Raw genomic sequence first — 20,991 nt, 5'->3', positions numbered from 1 at the left:
GTCATGTATGGATGTGAGAGCTGGACAATAAAAAGACTGAGTACTGAAGAATTGATGCTTTTGAACTGTGGTGCTGGAGAAGTCTCTTGAGAGTCCCTTAGACTGCAAGGAGAACAAACCAGTCAATCCTAAAGGAAATCAACCCCGAATATTTATTGGAAGGACTGATGCTGAAGCTTAAGCTCCAATACTTTGGCCACATGATGCGACTGGAAAAGACCCTGATGCTGGGAAAGACTGAGGGCAGGAGGAGTGGGGGCAGCAGAGGATGAGATGGTTGGATGGTATCATCGACTCAGTGGACATGAGCTTGAGCAAATTCTGGGAGATAGTGAAAGACAGAGAAGCCTGGCATGCTGCAATCCATGGGGTTGCAAAGAGTTGGACATGACTGAGAGATTGAACAACAAAGAATAGGGAAGTAGCATTATGGTGACTCATCAGATGCAAGATGTCCACTCCCCAGCCATGACTAAGTTGTATTTCCAAGAACTTCATATAGAATGTGACAATGCTAACTTTGCATATGTTTATGATTAAGGTCCTGCAACATCTCATCTCTTATGTATTTCCACAGCACATTTCCCTTTGAATACAAGAATATTTTTCATTTTATAAAATGCTAAGTACTATAATGGTTCCTTTGCACATTCATTTCTTTCTGAAAACAAGTTCTTCATATATGAACCCTTTTTTGTAACACAGGTTACATCTGCATTCCAAGTCAAGAATGCTTCCATTTTTTCAAAGATAGGAGGATGTATTCTTGGGAAGAAACCAAATGTGATTAATCTGAACCAGTCACAATAACTTCAGTTTCTTCTGCTTTGGATACTTTTTGAACGAATGTTTCTTGAACATTTTGCTCTAATTATTTCTGTGCTGTGTTTGGGTCCTCGATTCTGTTTCCAAATGATTTCCCTGACACAAGTAATGTTGAAAAAGTTGAGTGGGGTGGTGGTTGTTTTGTCACTGTCATGTCTGACTCTTGGGACACCCTGGGCTATAGCCCGTCAGGCTTCTCTGTCCATGGTATCTCCCAGGCAAGAACACTGGAGTGGGTTGCCATTTCCTCCTCCATTGAATAGCGTCTGTGTGTCCTAGTAAAACTATTTTGTCTGAGTTGATGGTTTCCATTTGTTTTTATATCAGTAAAGTTCTTTCCTTAGTTTATCATTTCGGTAAACCACACTGTTAGATCATGATTGCTCACGAGCTGCCCTTTCTCTAGATCACCTTTTGAAGTCAGTAATCACATTTGCTTATTTGGTCTTATCCTTTTCAACATCAAATCCCATTGTTCTTCCCTTTCTTAGATTTCTTGTGTTTTAATCATCCTTGGACCCCCAGTCTTCACTTGTTGTCTTAACTGTAGTGTGTTTTAAATATTCTTTAGTATTGCTCCTGCTTTATTTCTGAATTTACAAATGCATAATGTCCAAGCATAATTAAGTATATTGTAGTTTTGTAGGTTTCCTAAAATGACTTCTCATTAAATACAATGACCATGATAGAAAATACATCACTTACTAAAAGTGCTGTGCTTTCAAACTGGCCCATGACACTGGCTTTGACAATGCACAGGGCTTTACCAAGAGCTCTTGTTGAAAATTTTGTCCCAGGTGTGCAAGATGATCCGGAGGTACCACACAGGCACATCTACTTGCAGGTGATCCGGTGTTAGTTTTTCTTGGTCTCCTTTGAAATCAAATTCCTTTCATCAAATGAAAGTGAAAGTCACTCAGTCGTGTCGAATTTTTGTGACCCCATGGACTATACAGTCCATGGAATTTTCCAAGCCAGAATGCTGGAGTGGGCAGCCTTTCCCTACTCCAGGGGATATTCCCAACCCAGGGATCAAACCCAGGTCTCCGGCATTGCAGGTGGATTCTTTACCAGCTGAGCCACAAGAGAAGCCCAAGAATACTGGAGTGGGTAGCCTATACCTTCTCCAGTGGAACTTCCTGACTCAGGAATCGAACAAGGGTCTCCTGCATTGCAGGTGGACTGAGCTATCAGGGAAGGCCCAATATTTTCATAAAATTTTTATCATACACAAGAATAAAAATGATCAGTATCAGGGAATTCATTTATTTCAAATCTTTAATCTAATGATCTCCAGAACAGTTCTTGAGGGGTGGTAACTCATCAGAATTCTACATTGGACCAAAAACAACAACAACAACAACAACATTCTAGCTGTCCTTGATCACACCCCATTTTTAGCCCCATAGCAGTGAGCGATTAAGGTCTTTCTAGTATCCTGCCTTGCCCAGTTTTTTCTCATGAGTTTATGTATTTCTGAAAATGTTTTTCTTTTAATGTATTTCTGAAAAAATTTTTAAAAATACTTTCTGTTTTGTATCTCCAGTGTGGTGCTGTCTCTGCTAAGGGCCTGAAGAACAGTGTTGATTTCTGTAAGTTGTCCATATTTTGCCTGTTTGGCTGACAGTAACTTCATTTAGAGGTTTTGATATTCTAATCGATACGGAAAATTGCAACTTGCTTTAAAGGTGTAAAACGAATACCAAACGTAACCGAATAAACATTGGTGTTTAAAACAAACCAGCATGGTGGGGGGGCAGTCCTAAGATGGTGGAGGAATAGGACGGGGAGACCACTTTCTCCCCCAAAAATTCATTGAAAGATCATTTGAACGTTGAGCAAACTCCACATACAACTTTTGAACTTTGGCAGAGAACACCAGCCACCCAGAAAGGCAGCCCATTGTCTTCGAAAGGAGGTAGGACAAAATATAAAAGATAAAAAGAGAGACAAAAGAGTTAGGGATGGAGATCCATCCCAGGAAGGGAGTCGTGAAAGAGAAGTTTCCAAATACCAGGAAACCCTCTCACTGGCAGGTCTGTGGGGAGTTTTGGAATCTCAGAGGGCAACATAACTGAGAGGAGAAAAATAAAAAAATAAAACCCACAGATTACATGCCTAACCGCAACTCCCAGCAGAGAAGTAGCGAGATGCTCACATCCACCACCAGCCAGTGGGGGCTGAACAGGGAGGTGCGGGATGCATTGCTTAGGGTGAGGACTGGGCCTGAATTACCTGGGAACAATCTGAGAGAGCTAACATGAGATAGCAACCCAAACTGTGGGATAGCCAGAGAGAGAGAGAAAAAAAAAGAAAAAAGAGAGAGAGAGAGAACTTTCCTGCAAAAAGCTCTAACCTAAAGCACTGCCAGGCCTGCTCACAGAACAAAGGACTAGTGAATACCAGAGGAGAGCTAGCTGGCTGCAGACTGGCCTTTCCCCTGCCAGAGGCAGAGAGGCAGGTGGGCGACAGCCAGGGCCAGAAAGGGGCAATCTCAGCCCCAGAGACAGCATCCTCTACCAAACTGCGTGCAGGCTCCCAGTTGCTAACCAAGTCTCCCTGGGATCCTGGATGGTTGACATCTGCCAGGAGGGTCACAGCCAGAGATCAGCTCCCCAGAGGAGACACACAGCACACCTGAGACAGCGCTCCCACTGCACACCCAGGAAACTGAGCAGCTGGGATGGGGGAGGTGATAAGACCTCCTGGATAAGACCACCACACATCTGGGGAGAGTGTACTCACCAAGTACCAGGTCGCCTGAGCTGCACGGACCTGGGAAGGGCACAAAACGCAGGCCCAACTGAGTCTGTGCTCCTTTGTGGAGTACCTGAAAACCTGAACATGAGCGGCTTATACTTGGGAAGTGCCCACAACCCAGGGACCACTTTAGACAGTTCCACTGCAGAGCAACCTGGAGCCTGAGCAGTGTAGACCAGGAAAGCACACACGCCATGAACGGGGGCAAACCCAGTATGGCTCAGACATTGAAAGCACTCCTCACAGATGCCAGTAATATTTGTTTGCAATGTTCCTCCCTCCCCACAGCACGACTGAACAAGTGAGCCTAAATAAGTGACCACCTTCGCCCCCTTGTGTCAGGGCAGAAATTAGACACTGAAGAGACCAGCAAACAGAAGAAACTAAAATAAACAGAGGGAACTACTTTGGAAGTGACAGGTGCAACAGATTAAAACCCTGTAGTTAGCACTGACTACATTGGAAGGGGCCTATAGATCTTGAGAAGTATAAGCCGGATCAAGGAACTATCTGAAACTGAACTGACCCCGCACTGTCCTCAACAACTCCAGAGAAATTCCTAGATATATTTTTACTATTATCTTTTCTTAAATTAAAAACATTTTTTTTTATTTTAAGTCCTCTATTACTCCTTTAATTTTCATTTTTATAACCTACTATTACCTTGCAAAAAAAAGAGTATTTTAAAGCAAACTTCATATATATATATATATTTGATAATTTTTGTGACTTTTTTTCTAATATTGTATTTTTGAGCATCTAGCATCTACTCTAGATTTTTAATCTTTGATTTTTGGTATTTGTTATCAATTGCATACCTTTAAGAACCAAATCCTCAGTACCCATTTTTACTTGGGAGTTTGATTACTGGCTTGATTGCTCGCTCCCCCTTTTGACTCTCCTTTTTCTCCACCAGGTCACCTCTATCTCCTCCCTACCCCTTCTCTTCTCTACCTAACTCTGTGAAACTCTTTGGGTATTCCAGGCTGTGGAAAACACTTAGGGAACTGATTACTGCCTGGATCTGTCTCTCTACTTTTGATTCCCCTTCATTTCCTCCTAGTCACCTCTGTCTCCTTCCTCCCTCTTCTCTTCTCTGTGTAACTCCGTGAACATCTCTGAGAACATCTCTGAGGGGTCCAGACTGTGGAGCGCACATAGGGAATTGATTACTGGCTAGATTGCTCTCTCCCCTTTTGATTTCCCCTCTCCTGTTCCTGGTGACCTCTATCTCCCTCCTCCCTTCTTCTCTTCTCCATGTAACTCTATGAGCCTCTCTGGGTGTCCTTCACTGTGGAGAAACTTTTCATCATTAATCTAAATGTTTTACCATCAGGGCTGTATAGATGGAGAAGTCTTGAGGCTACTGTAAGTATAAGACTGAAAACCAGAGGCAAGAGGCTTAAGTCCAAAACCTGAGAACACCAGAGAACTCCTGACTCCAGGGAACATTAATCGATAACAGCTCATCCAAGAGCCTCCATACCTACACTGAAACCAAGCACCACCCAAGAGCCAACAAGTTCCAGAGCAAGACATACCATGCAAATTCTCTAGCAATGCAAGAAAATAGCCCTGAGCTTCAATATACAGGATGCCTAAAGTCACAACAAACCCACAGATATCTCAAAACTCACTACTGGACACTTCATTGTACTCCAGAGAGAAGAAATCCAGACCCACCTACCAGAATACCAACACAAGCTTCCCTAACCAGGAAACCTTGACAAGCCATCCATCCAACCCCACCTACAGCGAGGAACCTCCACAATAGAGGAACCACAAACTGCCAGAATATGGAAAGTCCACCCCAAACACAGCAATCTAAACAAGATGAAAAGGCAGAGAAATACTCAGCAGGTAAAGGAACAGGATAAATGCCCACCAAACCCAACAACAGAAGAGGAGATAGGGAGTCTCCCTGAAAAAGATTTGACAATAATGATAGTAAATATGATCCAAGATCTTGAAAACAAAATGGAGTTACAGATAAATAGCCTGGAGACAAGGATTGAGAGGATACAAGAAATGTATAACAAGGATGTAGAAGAAATAAAAAGAGTCAATCAATTATGAATAATGTAATAAATGAGATCAAAAACACTCTGGAGGAATCAAAAGAGGAATAATAGAGGCAGAAGATAGGATAAGTGAGGTAGAAGATAGAATGGTTGAAATAAATGAAGCAGAGAGGGAAAAAGAAAAAAGAATTAAAAGAAATGAGGACAACCTCAGAGACCTCTTGGACAATGTGAAACGCCCCAATATTTGAATCACAGGAGTCCCAGAAGAAGAAACAAAAAGAAAGACTGTGAGAAAATACTTGAGGAGATAATAGTTGAAAACTTCTCTTAAATGGGGAAGGAAATAGTCACCCAAGTCCAAAGACCCCAGAGAGCTCCAAACCGGATAAACCCAAGGCAAAACTCCCCAAGACACATATTAATCAAATTAACAAAGATCAAACACAAGGAACAAATATTAAAAGCAGCAAGGGAAAAACAACAAATAACACACAAGGGGAATCCCATAAGGATAACAGCTGATCTTTCAATAGAAACTCTTCAGGCCAGAAGGGATTGGCAAGATATACTTAAAGTGATGAAAGAGAAAAACCTACAACCCAGATTACTGTACCCAGCAAGGATCTCATTCAAATATGGAGGAGAAATCAAAAGCTTTACAGACAAACAAAAGCTCAGAGAAGTCAGCACAATGAAACCTGCTCTTCAACAAATGCTAAAGGCTCTTCTCTAGACAGGAAACACAGAAAAGCTGTATATACTCGAACCCAAAACAACAAAGTAAATGGCAACAGGATCATACTTATCAATAATCACCTTAAACATACATGGGTTGAATGCCCCAACCAAAAGACAACGATTGGCTGAATGGATACAAAAACAAGACCCCTATATATTCTGTCTACAAATGACCCACCTCAAAACAAGGGACACATACGGACTGAAAGTGAAGGGTTGGAAAAAGATATTTCATGCACATGGAGCCCAAAAGAAAGCCGGAGTAGCAATACTCATATCAGATAAAATAGACTTTGAAATAAAGGCTGTGAAAAGAGACAAAGAAGGACACTACATAATGATCAAGGGATCAAACCAGGAAGAACATATAACAATTATAAATATATATGCACCCAACATAGGAGCACCGCAATATGTAAGGCAAATGATAACAAGTATGAAAGGGGAAATTAACAGTAACACAATAATAGTTGGTGAGTTTAAGACCCCACTCACACCTATGGATAGGTCAACCAAACAGAAAATTAACAAGGAAACACAAACTTTAAATGATATAATGGATCAGTTAGACCTAGTTGATATCTACAGGGCATTTCACCCCAAAACAATGAAGTTCACCTTTTTCTCAAGTGCACACAGAACCTTCTCCAGGATAGATCACATCCTGGGCCATAAATCTAGCCTTGGTAAATTCAAAAGAATTGAAATCATTCCAAGCATCTTTTCTGATCAGAATGCAGTAAGATTAGATATCAACTACAAGAAAAAAAAAACTATTAAAAATACAAACATATGAAGGCTAAACAATATACTTCTGAATAACCAACAAATCACAGAGGAAATCAAAAAAGAAACCAAAATATGCATAGAAACGAATGGAAATGAAAACACAGCAACCCCAAACCTATGGGACTCAGTAAAAGCAGTGCCCAAGGGGAAGGTTCATAGCAATACAAGCTTACCTCAAGAAACAAGAGAAAAATCAAATAAATAATCTAACTGTACACGTAAAGCATCTAGAAAAGGAAGAAATGAAGAATCCCAGGGTTAGCAGAAGGAAAGAAATCACAAAAATTAGGGCAGAAATAAATGCAAAAGAAACAAAGGAGACCATAGCCAAAATCAACAAAGCTAAAAGCTGGTTCTTTGAGAAGATAAATAAAATGGAGAAACCATTAGCCAGGCTCATCAAGAAACAATGGGAGAAGAATCAAATCAACAAAATTAGAAATGAAAATGGAGAAATCACAACAGACAACACAGAAATACAAAGGATCATTAGAGACTACTATCAGCAACTATATGCGAATAAAACGGACAACTTGGAAGAAATGGACAAATTCTTAGAAAAGTATAAATTTCCAAAACTGAACCAGGAAGAAATAGAAAATCTTAACAGACCCATGGCAACCATGGAAATTGAAACTGTAATCAGAAATCTTCCAGCAAACAAAAGCCCAGGGCCAGATGGCTTCAAAACTGAATTCTACCAACAATTTAGAGAAGACCTAACAGCTATCCTACTCAAACTCTTCCAGAAAATTGCAGAGGAAGGTCAACTTCCAAACTCATTCTATGAGGCCACCATCATCCTAATACCAAAACCATACAAAGATGCCACAAAAAAAGAAAATTACAGGCCAATATCACTGATGAACACAGATGCAAAAATCCTTAACAAAATTCTAGCAAACAGAATCCAACAACATATTATAAAGACCAAGTGGGCTTTATCCCAGGGATGTAAGGATTCTTTAATATCCACAACTCAATCAATGTGATTCACCACATTAACAAATTGAAGATAAAAACCATATGATTATCTCAACAGATGCAGAAAAAGCCTTTGACCAAATTCAGCATCCATTTAATCAATGAATATGGTAAAGTTGCAGGATATTAAATCAACACACAGAAATCCCTTGAATTCCTATACAGTAATAATGAGAAAATAGAAAGAGAAATTAAGGAAACAATTCCATTCACCATTGCAATGAAAAGAATAAAATACTTAGGAATATATCTACCTAAAGAAACTAAAGACCTATATATAGAAAACTATAAAACAGTGGTGAAAGAAATCAAAGAGGACACTAACAGATTGAGAAATATACCATGTTCATGGATTGGAAGAATCAATATAGTAAAAATGAGTATACTACACAAAGCAATCTATAGATTCAATGCAATCCCTATCAAGCTACCAATGGTATCTTTCACAGAGCTAGATCAAATAATTTCACAATTTGTATGGAAATACAGAAAACCTCGAATAGCCAATGCAATCTTGAGAAAGAAGAATGCCTGACTTCAGGCTCTACTACAAAGCCACAGTACTGGCACAAAGACAGAAATATAGATCAATGGAACAAAATAGAAAGCCCAGAGATGAATCCATGCACCTATGGATACCTTATCTTCGACAAAGGAGGCAAGAATATACAATGGATTGAAGGCAATCTCTTTAACAAGTGGTGCTGGGAAAACTGGTCAACCACCTGTAAAAGAATGAAACTAGAACACTTTCTAACACCATACACAAAAATAAACTCAAAATTGATTAAAGATCTAAATGTAAGACCAGAAACTATAAAACTCCTAGAGGTGAAAATAGGCAGAACACTCTCCGACATAAATCACAGCAGGATCCTCTATGACCCACCTTCCAGCATATTGGAAATAAAAGCAAAAAGAAACAAATGGGACCTAATTAAACTTAAAAGCTTCTGCACAACAAAGGAAACTATAAGCAAGGTGAAAAGACAGCATTCAGAATGAGAGAAAATAATAGCAAATGAAGCAACTGACAAATAACTAATCTCAAAAATATACAAGCAACTCATGCAGCTCAATTCCAGAAAAATAAATGGCCCAATCAAAAAATGGGCTAAAGAACTAAATAGACATTTCTCCAAAGAAGACATACAGACGGCTAACAAACACATGAAAAGATGCTCAACAGCACTCATTATCAGAGAAATGCAAATCAAAACCACAATGAGGTACCATTTCACACCGGTCAGAATGGCTGTGATCCAAAAGTCTACAAGCAGTAAATGCTGGAGACGGTGTGGGGAAAAGGGAACCCTCTTACACTGTTGGTGGGAATGCAAACTAGTACAGCTACTATGGAGAACAGTGTGGAGATTCCTTAAAAAACTGGAAATAGAACTGCCTTATGACCCAGCAATCCCACTGCTGGGCATACATACCAAGGAAAGCAGAACTGAAAGAGACACGTGTACGCCAATGTTCATTGCAGCACTGTTTATAATAGCCAGGACATGGAAGCAACCTAGATGTCCATCAGCAGATGAATGGATAAGAAAGCTGTGGTACATAAACACAATGGAATATTACTCAGCCATTAAAAAGAATACATTTGAATCAGTTCTAATGAGGTGGATGAAACTTGCACCTATTATACAGAGTGAAGTAAGCCAGAAAGAAAAACACCAATACAGTATACTAACACATATATATGAAATTTAGAAAGATTGCAATGATAACCCTGTATGCGAGACAGCAAAAGAGACCCAGATGTATAGAACAGTCTTTTGGACTCTGTGGGAGAGGGAGAGGGTGGGATGATTTGGGAGAATGGCGTTGAAACATGTATAATAGCATATATGAAACAAATTGCCAGTTCAGGTTCGATGCATGATACCTGATGCTTTGCGCTGGTGCACTGGGACAACCCAGAGGGATGGTACGGGGAGGGAAGAGGGAGGGGGGTTCAGGATGGGGAACACGTGTATACCTGTGGCAGATTCATGTTGCTGTATGACAAAACAAATACAATATTGTAAAGTAATTAACCTCCAATTAAAATAAATATTTTATATTAAAAAATAAAATAAATAAATTTATATTAAAAAACAAAAACAATAAAACACCCTCCAGAAAGCAGGCACAGAAGGAACAGATCTCAACATAATAAAAGCCAGCTATGATAAACCCACAGCAAACATTATCCTCAATGGTGAAAAATAGAAAGCATTTCCCCTAAAGTCAGGAAGAAGACAATGGTGCCCACTCTCACCACTACTATTCAGCATAGTTTTGGATATTTAACCACAGTGATCAGAGAAGAAAAAAAAATAAAAGGAATCCAGATTGGAAAAGAAGAACTAAAATTCTCACTGTGTGCAGATGACATGATCCTCTACGTAGAAAACCCTAAAGACACCACCAGAAAATTACTAGAGCTAATCAATGAATAGAGTAACATTGCAGGATATAAAATTAACACACAGAAATCCCTTGCATTCCTATACACTAACAATGAGAAAACAGAAAGAAAAATTAAGGAAACAATTCCATTCACCATGGCAACGAAAAGAATAAAATACTTAGGAATAAATCCTACCTAAAGAAACAAAATACCTATATATAGAAAACTATAAAACACTGATGAAAGAAATCAAAGATGAAACAAATTGATGGAGAAATATACCATGTTCATGGATCAGAAAAATTAATACAGTGAAAATGAGTATACTTCCCAAAGCAATCTATAGATTCACTGCACTCACTCTCAGGTGACCAACAGTATTTTTCAGACTCCTAGAACAAATAATTTTCCAATTTGTACGGAAATACAAAAAACTTCGAATAACCAAAGCAGTCTTGAGAAAGAAAAATGGAACTAGAGGAATCAACCTGCCTGACTTCAGGATACACTACAAAGCTACAGTCATCAGTACAGTATGGTCCTGGCACAAAGACAGAAATATAGATCAATGGAACAAACTACAAAGCCCAGAGATAAATCCACGCACCTACCTCTTTGACAAAGGAGGCAAGAAAATACAATGGAATAAAGACAATCTCTTTAACAAGTGATACTGGGAATACTAGTCAGTTCAGTTCAGTTCAGTTCAGTCGCTCAGTCGTGTCTGACTCTTTGTGACCCCAAGAATCGCAGCATGCCAGGCCTCCCTGTCCATCACCATCTCCCGGATTTCACTCAGTCTCATGTCCATCGAGTCGGTGATGCCATCCAGCCATCTCATCCTCTGTCGTCCCCTTTTCCTCCTGCCCCCAATCCCTCCCAGCATCAGAGTCTTTTCCAATGAGTCAACTCTTCACATGAGGTGGCCAGAGTACTGGAGTTTCAGCTTTAGCATCATTCCTTCCAAAGATATCCCAGGGCTGATCTCCTTCAGAATGGACTGGGTGGATCTCCTTGCAGTCCAAGGGACTTCTCCAACACCACAGTTTGAAAGCATCAATTCTTCAGCACTCAGCCTTCTTCACAGTCCAACTCTCACATCCATACATGACCACAGGAAAAACCATAGCCTTGACTAGACAAACTTTGTTGTCAAAGTAATGTCTCTGCTTTTGAATATGCTATCTAGGTTGGTCATAACTTTTCTTCCAAGGAGTAAGCGTCTTTTAATTTCATGGCTGTAGTCACGATCTACAGTGATTTTGGAGCGCCCCCCCCCCCGAAAAAAATTAAAATCTGACTGTTTCCACTGTTTCGTCATCTATTTCCCATGAAGTGTCAACCACTTGTAAAAGAATGAAACTACAACACTTTCTAACACCATACACAAAAATAAACTCAAAATGGATTAAAGATCTAAATGTAAGACCAGAAACTATAAAACTCCTAGAGGAAAACATAAGCAAAACACTCTCCGACATAAATCACAGCAGGATCCTCTATGATCCACCTCCCAGAGTAATGGAAATAAAAGGAAAAATGAACAAATGGGACCTAATTAAACTTAAAAGCTTCTGCACAACAAAGGAAACTATAAGCAAGGTGAAAAGACAGCCTTCAGAATGGGAGGAAATAATAGCAAATGAAGCAACTGACAAAGAATTAATCTCAAAAGTATAGAAGCAGCTCCTGCAGCTCAATTCCAGAAAAATAAATGATCAAATCAAAAATCGGGCCAAAGAACTAAACAGAAATATCTCCAAAGAAGACATACAGATGGCTAACAAACACACGAAAAGATGCTCAACATCACTCATTGTCAGAGAAATGCAAATCAAAACCAGAATGAGGTACCATTTCACACTGGTCAGAATGGCTGCTATCAAAATACCTACAAAGAATAAATGCTAGAGAGGGTGTGGAGAAAAGGGAACCCTTTTACACTATTGGTGGGAATACAAACAAGTACAGCCACTATGGAAAACAATGTGGAGATATTTTAAAAACTGGAAATAGAAGTGCCATATTGCTCAGCAATCCCACTGCTGGGCATACACACTGAGGAAATCAGAAAGAGACACATGTACCCCAATGTTCATCGCAGCACGGTTTATAATAGCCAGGACATGGAAGCAACCTAGATGTCCATCAGCAGATGAATGTATAAGAAAGCTGAGGTACATATACACAATGGAGTATTACTCAGCCATTAAAAAGAATACATTTGAATCAGTTCTAATGAGGTGGATGAAACTGGAGGGAGACAGTAAAAGAGACATAAATGTATAGAACAGTCTTTTGGACTCTGTGGGAGAAGGCGAGGGTGGGATGATCTGAGGGACTAGCATTGAAACATGTATATTATCATATGTGAAACAGATTGCCAGTCCAGGTTCGAGGCATGAGACAGGGTGCTCAGGGCTGGTGCACTGGGATGACCCAGAGGGATGGGATGGGGAGGGAGGAGGGAGGTGGGTTCAGGATGGGGAACACATGTACAGCCATGGCTGACTCATGTCTATATATGGCAAAAACCACTATAATATTGTAAAGTAATTAGACTCCATTTAAAATAAATAAATTTTAAAAAGTAAAATAAATATATTAATTAAAGAAAAAATAAAACAAACCAGAATGAATTTATAAGGACTGAAATGAAATTATAACTTCTCTCTTCAAATAGAGGGGAACATCAGAAACTTTTATAAACTGAATAAAATTATTCACTATTGAAAGAGTTGAGGAAATTACATGAGAGGAGTGACTTTATTTTTTCCCTTCAGTGTTCATCAATGTTCTCTTTATTATTATTATTATTATATGAGTATGTACACACCATTACTGATTATCAAGCATCCATTTTAGAATGCAGAGAATTGTCTTATACACTATTAATTTTGAAGCAATGTTATATAAAATGTACAAGGGACTATGAAAAACAGAGGGGGCTACGAAAAATCCTGATACTTACTAGACACACCAGCAGAAGCATTCACCTCACGCATAGATACATAAGAAATCATAAATAATCGCTCCCTTAATGCACTAAGTTCTGAAGTAATTTATAATGCATCCATCGATAAATGACATGTGGTTATTAAAAATTCAATATTTGCCAAATTGCACAGGCATTTGGATACCCTCATTCATCAAAAAATTCTGTATAAGTAAGAATTTCCCTCAATATTCTAGGCTTATATGTTTGAAGAATTAAAAAATTGTATCTATACCACCTAGTAAATATCATACCAGCATTTATCTGTGAAAAAAAAATTGGTTTCAATACAATGGAAAATTCAACAGGTATGCCCACCTGAACTCAAAATTCTTGTCTTCTTCGGGTTGAACTCCTTTCCCTAATACATTTGTGGTGATATACTAAACCCTGGTAACTGACATGTAATACGTGTTTATGGAGACAGGATTTATACTGGAGGAATCAAGTTCATTATGATGTCTCCTAATCCAAAATGACCTGTATCCACATAAAAATGGGAAATATGTACACATAAACCTTCATATAGGGAGGAAACTGTGACCAGATATGGAAGGGTCACTGCCATCACCCCAAGCCAAGGAGAGAGAACTGGAACAGAGGCTTGCTTCACATCACTCTGAAGGAACCAAACCAGCTGACATCTTCAGTGGTATTTCTGGCCTCCAAAAGCATGAAACATTAAGTACGTACTGTTCAATATACCGATTTCTGGCATTTCATACATCAGTTTCAGATAACTAATATGATATTTTAAAATCGCCATGATTAGAAACACACAACAAAGCAAGCAAAGAAAGAAAGGGCCAGAAGATAATTTCTCTTGATACCCTCTATGTTACCAAGAAAATAATCACACCTGATTCCCTCCGTCTTACCTCTATGTTGTTGTTGTTGTTCAGTCTCTCAGTCATGTCCAACTCTTTGTGGCTCCATGAACTGCAGCATACCAGGCTTCGCTGTCCTTCACTATCTCCTGCAGTTTGCTCAAAACCATGTCTGTTGGATTGGTGATACCATCCAACCATCTCATCCTTTTTTGCTCCCTTCTCCTCCTGCACTCAATCTTTCCCAGCATCAGGGTCTTTTCCAATGACTCAGCTCCTCTCATCAGGTAGCCAAAGTATTGGAGCTTCAGCTTCAGCATCCATCCTTCCAATGAATATTCAGGGTTGATTTCCTTAAGGATTGACTGGTTTGATCTCCTTGCTGTCCAAGTGACTTGCAAGAATCTTTTCCAAGACCACAGTTCAAAAGCATCAATTCTTCGGCACTCAGCCTTCTTTATGGTCCAACTGTCACATCCACACAGGACTACTGGTAAAAACAATAGCTTTGACTGGATGGACCTTTGCTGTCAAAGTGATGCTTCTGCTTTTTACTACACTGTCTAGCTTTGTCATAGCTTTTCTTCCAAGGAGCATGCAACTTTAAATTTCATGCCTGCAGTCACCATCCACAGTGATTTTGGAGCCCAAGAAAATAGTCTGTCACTGTTTCCACTTTTTCCCCATCTATTTGCCATGAAGTGTCGGGACCAGATGCCATGATCTTCATTTTTAATGTTAAGTTTTAAGGTTGCTTTTTCACTCTCCTCTTTCAACTTCATCAAGAGGCTCTTTAGTTCCTCCTCACTTGGTGCCATTAGGGTGGTGTCATCTGCATATGTCAGGTTGTTGATATTTCCTCAGAAATCTTGATTCCAGCTTGTGCTTCATCCATTCCAGCATTTTGCATGATGTTCTCTGCTTAGAATTTAAATAAGCAGGGTGACAATACACTGACTTGATGTACTCATTTCCCAATTTGGAATCACTCCATTGTTCCATATCTGGTTCTAACTCTTGCCTCTTGACCTGCATAAGGCTCCTTAGGAGACAGGTAAGGTGGTATGATGTTTCCATCACTTTAAGTATTTTCCACAGTTTGTTATGCTCCACACAAAGACTATATTGTATTCAGTGAGCCAGAAGTCAATGATCTAAAGCAAATCAAAATATCACAAAGGATTGAAATCCCACAGAATGTTCTCTCTCTGCAGATGTACTAAATTAGAAATCAGTTTAAGATGAAAAGTAATAGGAAATACATTTCTTTAAAATTCATCAATACACTTATAGAAAAATGATATAAGTAAAATTCAAATATAATTTTTAAGGGCCAAGAAAAAACCTCAATAGAAAATATATGACCCTTAACATGAACTTCACATTCAAATGTCTTGAGGTAAAAGGCGATATCTTAGAGTTTATATTAGTAGTAATCCTTTCCTAAATTGATGCAAGAGGCTGAAGATATGACCTGATCTGAGTTCATATTTTATCCCCATGATTAAAAAGAAATATGGAACCAAAAATAACTGGCAAACTATCACAGTTCCTTCTCCCTTCAGGCTGAATTTCATAGAAATACTATATCTGTTCAGCCCTGGTCACTCAAACACACTTTCAGTCAACAGCTGTGGCTCGCAGCTTGCCAGCTGACCATTGGTTGTACCAGTGGAGACAGGAGATTGAACTGCTCTCGCTGGACACTCTCTAACGGATGTAAAATTGCAGGCCATGGAAGCTTGTGTTTTAAAGAGCAACTGATTCTCTGCTAGAAAAACATTGATTTGAAACATCTGTATGAATGTTTAATAGAATTTCAGAAACCAGGGAACTAGAAATGTTAAATCTTTGTGAAAAGTTCGTTTTGCCATTCCTGTACTATATATCAATACCCATTCATAAAATTACTTGCATGCTTAATCTGGCATATGTGTGATAAGTATAATACAGGTAGTGGATAGGTATATCTGTTTCTTCACTTTATCTATTGCATATCACACATAAAATACTTCTGAAGAATTCCATAATACACATGGGAGAATGAGAATAAAATGGGAAATGAAATTACTAGAACAATAATTTAGACATTATAGAACTCTATCATGTCTGACTGACCTAACAAAGCACTAAATCTGGGCTCAAGAAAAGGCTAGAATTCTGCATTTTCTCTAGTTTTCTCTCATCGTTTGGCTGATACTGACATTGTTCACAGGTTTCTACATCCAAATCCAGGAGTACTGAGAATTTTTTTTAATTTTGAAATTTTTTATTTAAGTTTAGCTAAGTTACAATATTATATTAGTTCAGGTTTACAACACAGGGTTCAATAATTTTATATATTAAACTGTTCAAAGTTACTACAAAAATAATTGCTATGTTTCCCTTTGCTCTACAGTATATTCTTACTAAGAGTTCAAGCAAGTATAGTTTAAAATATGATGAAATACTGAATTCTAATGAAAATCATAGAAAATTACAAAAGATTGAAATCATGTAGTGCATTCTCTCTTCAATGTTGTAGTAAGCTAGACATTAATGGGGAAAAAAGGAATTGTAAAATCACCAACTACACTGAAAGTCACCTACATACCTACAGAAAAACAAAATAACAGGTCAATGCACCAAGAAACACAATGGATATTAAATTAAATAAATATTATTATAAGCATTAACACTCAAATTGCTAGAGTTAGAAGAAGGAGTCCTCTGAATTCTGTGAGTTGCTGAACATCCTTCTCTTATTTTGATGCAAGGAACTAGAGACATGTCCCACTACCAGATCTGGATGCCTGTACTTAAATCACCATGGTTAAAAGCAACCACTTGAACAGAAAATCAACAAATGAACCATCACAACTCCTTCCTAATCAATCTCCAAGGTGAAAATCACAGGAAAGCTGTTATTGGCTCATCGCTGGTCCCCCACCACACTTTGGTCCTATCATTTGGCTTACTGATTTGCCAGTCCCATTGGCTGTTACTATGGAGACTGTGGCTACAGCTTCTGTCATTCAATGATCTCATCATTTGGGCAAAACTGCACTTAAGCCAAGACTTTTGCATAAACCCCAAAATGTTACAGGCTGTAAAAAAAAAAAAAAAGAAAGAGAGATAAATCTGAATTAGGTAGAATACTAATTTCAGAAGGTATATTGCTTGATTCCAGAAAATTAGATTTTCAAATTTTACACTGCAGTGGGGTCCTATTTTATGTTTTTAACTGAATCCAGATTTCAGATATGTTGAAAGAGTAGTAATGGGTAATTATGATTTTTATATCTGCTGTGTAAATGGATGGTAAGTCATGTCTGACTCTCTGTGACCCTATGGACCACAGCCCACCAGGCTCCTCTGTCCATGTGATTCTCCAGGCAATACTGGAGTGGGTTGCCATGTCCTTCTCGAGGGGATCTTCCAGACCCAGGGATCAAACCTACCTCTCTTGCATCTACCTGCATTGGCAGGGAGGTTCTTTACCGCTAGCACCACCTGGGAAGGCATTTATATCTGTTACTGCATTTTGTAGATTCCTATATCGAACATAAACATCTCTGAATGATACTCCTACATATAGGTGAGAGAATGACAATATGAAAGGTCAATGAAACTTTCATGGAAAGAATTTTGACCATAAAGATCTCTAAACTGGCTGACAGAGAAACCATGGATAGAAATGACCTTTTAGGAAAGTGACGAGATGCAATATGGTTAAAAAAAAGTTCATGATTTTCCATAGAACAATTGACAATACAGACACATATTGATGAGGTTTATAATGTTTTCCTCAGGGTAGAAATGTTTTAACCATGGACAGTAGAGCACAGGGCAAGAACCCAGAGTGCAAGTGACTGTTCAGTGCTGCAGGTCTTTTCCTGCCAAGTGAGTGGCTCTGAAAAGAGCTTTTGGTTTGCAAAGTTCCAGTGGTCAGGGGTCAGCCTATGTGCCGGAGGTATATTTGATGACCATGTTGGTGGCCTCTGACACAGCATGCTTGCCCATCTCCCCAGGCAGCAGCAAGTGCACAGAGGTCTGGATCTCTCTGGAGTGATGGTGCAGCGCTTGTTGCGGGCCAGGTGCCCAGCCTCTTCGGCTATGGGCCAGAACATATCCATCACGAAGGAATTCACGACATTCACAGCCTCCTGTGAGAAACTCAAGCCCATGTGGACTTGCTTCAGCATTCTGGGGAAATAGCTGGCGAAGCTCTCAATGTTCTTGGCGGGGGCGGCGACTGTGATGGCCGCTGCGGCTGCAGCCGTGGTGGCCCTTTGGTATCTTCTTTGCCTTCCTTGGCTCCGTTTTGGAGGGCTCGGCTTCGCAGAGCTCAGTTCCTTCATTGCCCAGGTCTTCCTCAGACAGCTTAGACGATGGCTCATCCATTTCAGACTCACCTTCCCCATAGCTCAGAGGGAAGTACAGGGTGGCTTCTGAGGGCTGGTGCCTGGCTTTATAAGCCCAGTCTGCCCTGATGTCACGGCAAGGTCCATATATGATTGGATAAAATGCAAGTCAGGGAGGCCAGTCACTAGGTCATCCCATGTCATGTGTCACTGAATGCCCCTCCCCCATTGGCTCCCTGTGGATCAATCACAGCAGGAATCTTTAAACTTGCTGTGACCTCCACCAGAAACTCTTTGAACTACGCGGCATGTAGGAAAGGGCTTCCCAGGTGGCGCTAGTGTTAAAGATCTTGCCTGCCAGGGCAGGATATGTAAGAGACATGAGTTCCATCCCTGGGTCAGAAAGATCACCTGGAGGAAGGCACGGCAACCCACTCCAGTATTCTTGCCTGGAGAATCCATGGACAGAGGAACCTGGCAGGCTAACGTCCATAGGGTTGCAAAGAGTTGGACAGGGCTGAAGCAACTTAGCAAGCAGGCCATGGAGGAAAGAGATTAGAGAGCAGAGTTAGTCGCTCAGTTGTGTCCGACTCTGCTATCCCATGGACTGTAGCCTGCCAGGCTCCTCTGTCCCTGGGATTTTCCTAGCAAGAATACTGGAGTGGGTTGCCATTTCCTCCTCCAGGGGATCTTCCTAGCCCAGGGATCGGACCCATGCCTCTTTCATCTCCTGCATTGGAAGGCAAGTTCTTTACCACTAGTGCCACCTGGGAAGCTACACTCAACACTGCCTGAGTGTAATTTAATTAAGGAGTGAAAAGGATGAGTACATGCCATCCTTTTGTGTTGTACAGGCAGAACTCAGAAAATGTTATACACTTCTTTGGAAGGAATGATGCTAAAGCTGAAACTCCAGTACTTTGGCCACCTCATGTGAAGAGTTGACTCATTGGAAAAGACTCTGATGCTGGGAGGGATTGGGGTCAGGAGGAGAAGGGGACGACAGAGGATGAGATGGCTGGATGGCATCACTGACTCGATAGACGTGAGTCTGAGTGAACTCCGGGAGTTGGTGATGGACAGGGAGGCCTGGCATGCTGCGATTCATGGGGTCACAAAGAGTCAGACACGACTGAGCGACTGAACTGAACTGAACTGAACAAATATATAACTAATACTGAAAATAAATGTATCCAAAAATATCCATTTTCCCTTTTTAAATAAACACTGCAATTCTGGGCTTCCTTTTTAATAGTCCATTAATTCAACAGTCCTCTAAACACTGAACTGCATCCCTGCAGTGTTTTTTAGTCACTACTCTAAGGAGTAGTGGAGAAGGAAATGGTAACCCACTCCAGTACTCTTGCCTGGAAAATCCCATGACTGGAGGAGCCTGGTAGGCTGCAGTCCATGGGGTCGCAAAGAGTCTGACACAACTGGGTGACTTCACTTTCACTTTTCACTTTCATGCATTGGAGAAGGAAATGGCAACCCACTCCAGTGTTCTTGCCTGGAGAATCCCAAGGACGGCGGAGCCTGATGGGCTTCCGTCTATGGGGTTGCACAGAGTCGGACACGACTGAAGAGACTTAGCAGCAGCAGCTAGGGAGTAGCCTATTTTCTGAGATAGAAATGCAGACATCATTCTGTTTTCATGGAGGCAGTCGTGCACAAGAGTGTTGAGATGAGGTCTTGAAGGTGGAACCCCATGCGACCCCATGGACTGTAGCCTATCAGGCTCCTCTGTCCATGGAATTTTCCAGGCAAGAGTGCTGGAGTGGGTTGCCATTTCCTTCTCCAGGGGATCTTCCCAACCCAGGAATCAAACCCGGGTCTCCCACATTACAGGCAGACGCTTTACCATCTGAGCCACCAGGGAAGCCCCTCATGATGGGATTAGTGACCTTAAAAAAAAAAAAAGACACTAAAAAGTAAGAAGGCAGCTGTCAGCAAGCCAAGGAGAAGGCCCTTACAAGCACAGAATCTCCCAACACCTTGATTTTGGACTTCCAGACTTAAGAACTGTGAGAAATACATGTCTTATTTAAAGGTCACCCAGTCTATAGAATTTTGTTATAGCAGCCTGAGTAAATACAAGTCATTGTAAAAAAAAATTTCAACAATCAAGTACAAATCCTCTTGAAACAAATGTCAAAACAGAAAATCTCAACAAAACAAACAAAACCCAGATGTTATAATTATAATATAGAACTAAATGGAACTTTTAGAACTGAAAAATGTAATCACAGAAACTTTTAAAAACTCAGTGGATGGGGTCAACAGTATAGTGTAAGTGACAGAGGAA

The sequence above is a fragment of the Budorcas taxicolor genome, chromosome X (assembly GCF_023091745.1).
Source record: "Budorcas taxicolor isolate Tak-1 chromosome X, Takin1.1, whole genome shotgun sequence".
NCBI lineage: Eukaryota > Metazoa > Chordata > Mammalia > Artiodactyla > Bovidae > Budorcas > Budorcas taxicolor.
This window is presented reverse-complemented; position numbering follows the sequence as displayed.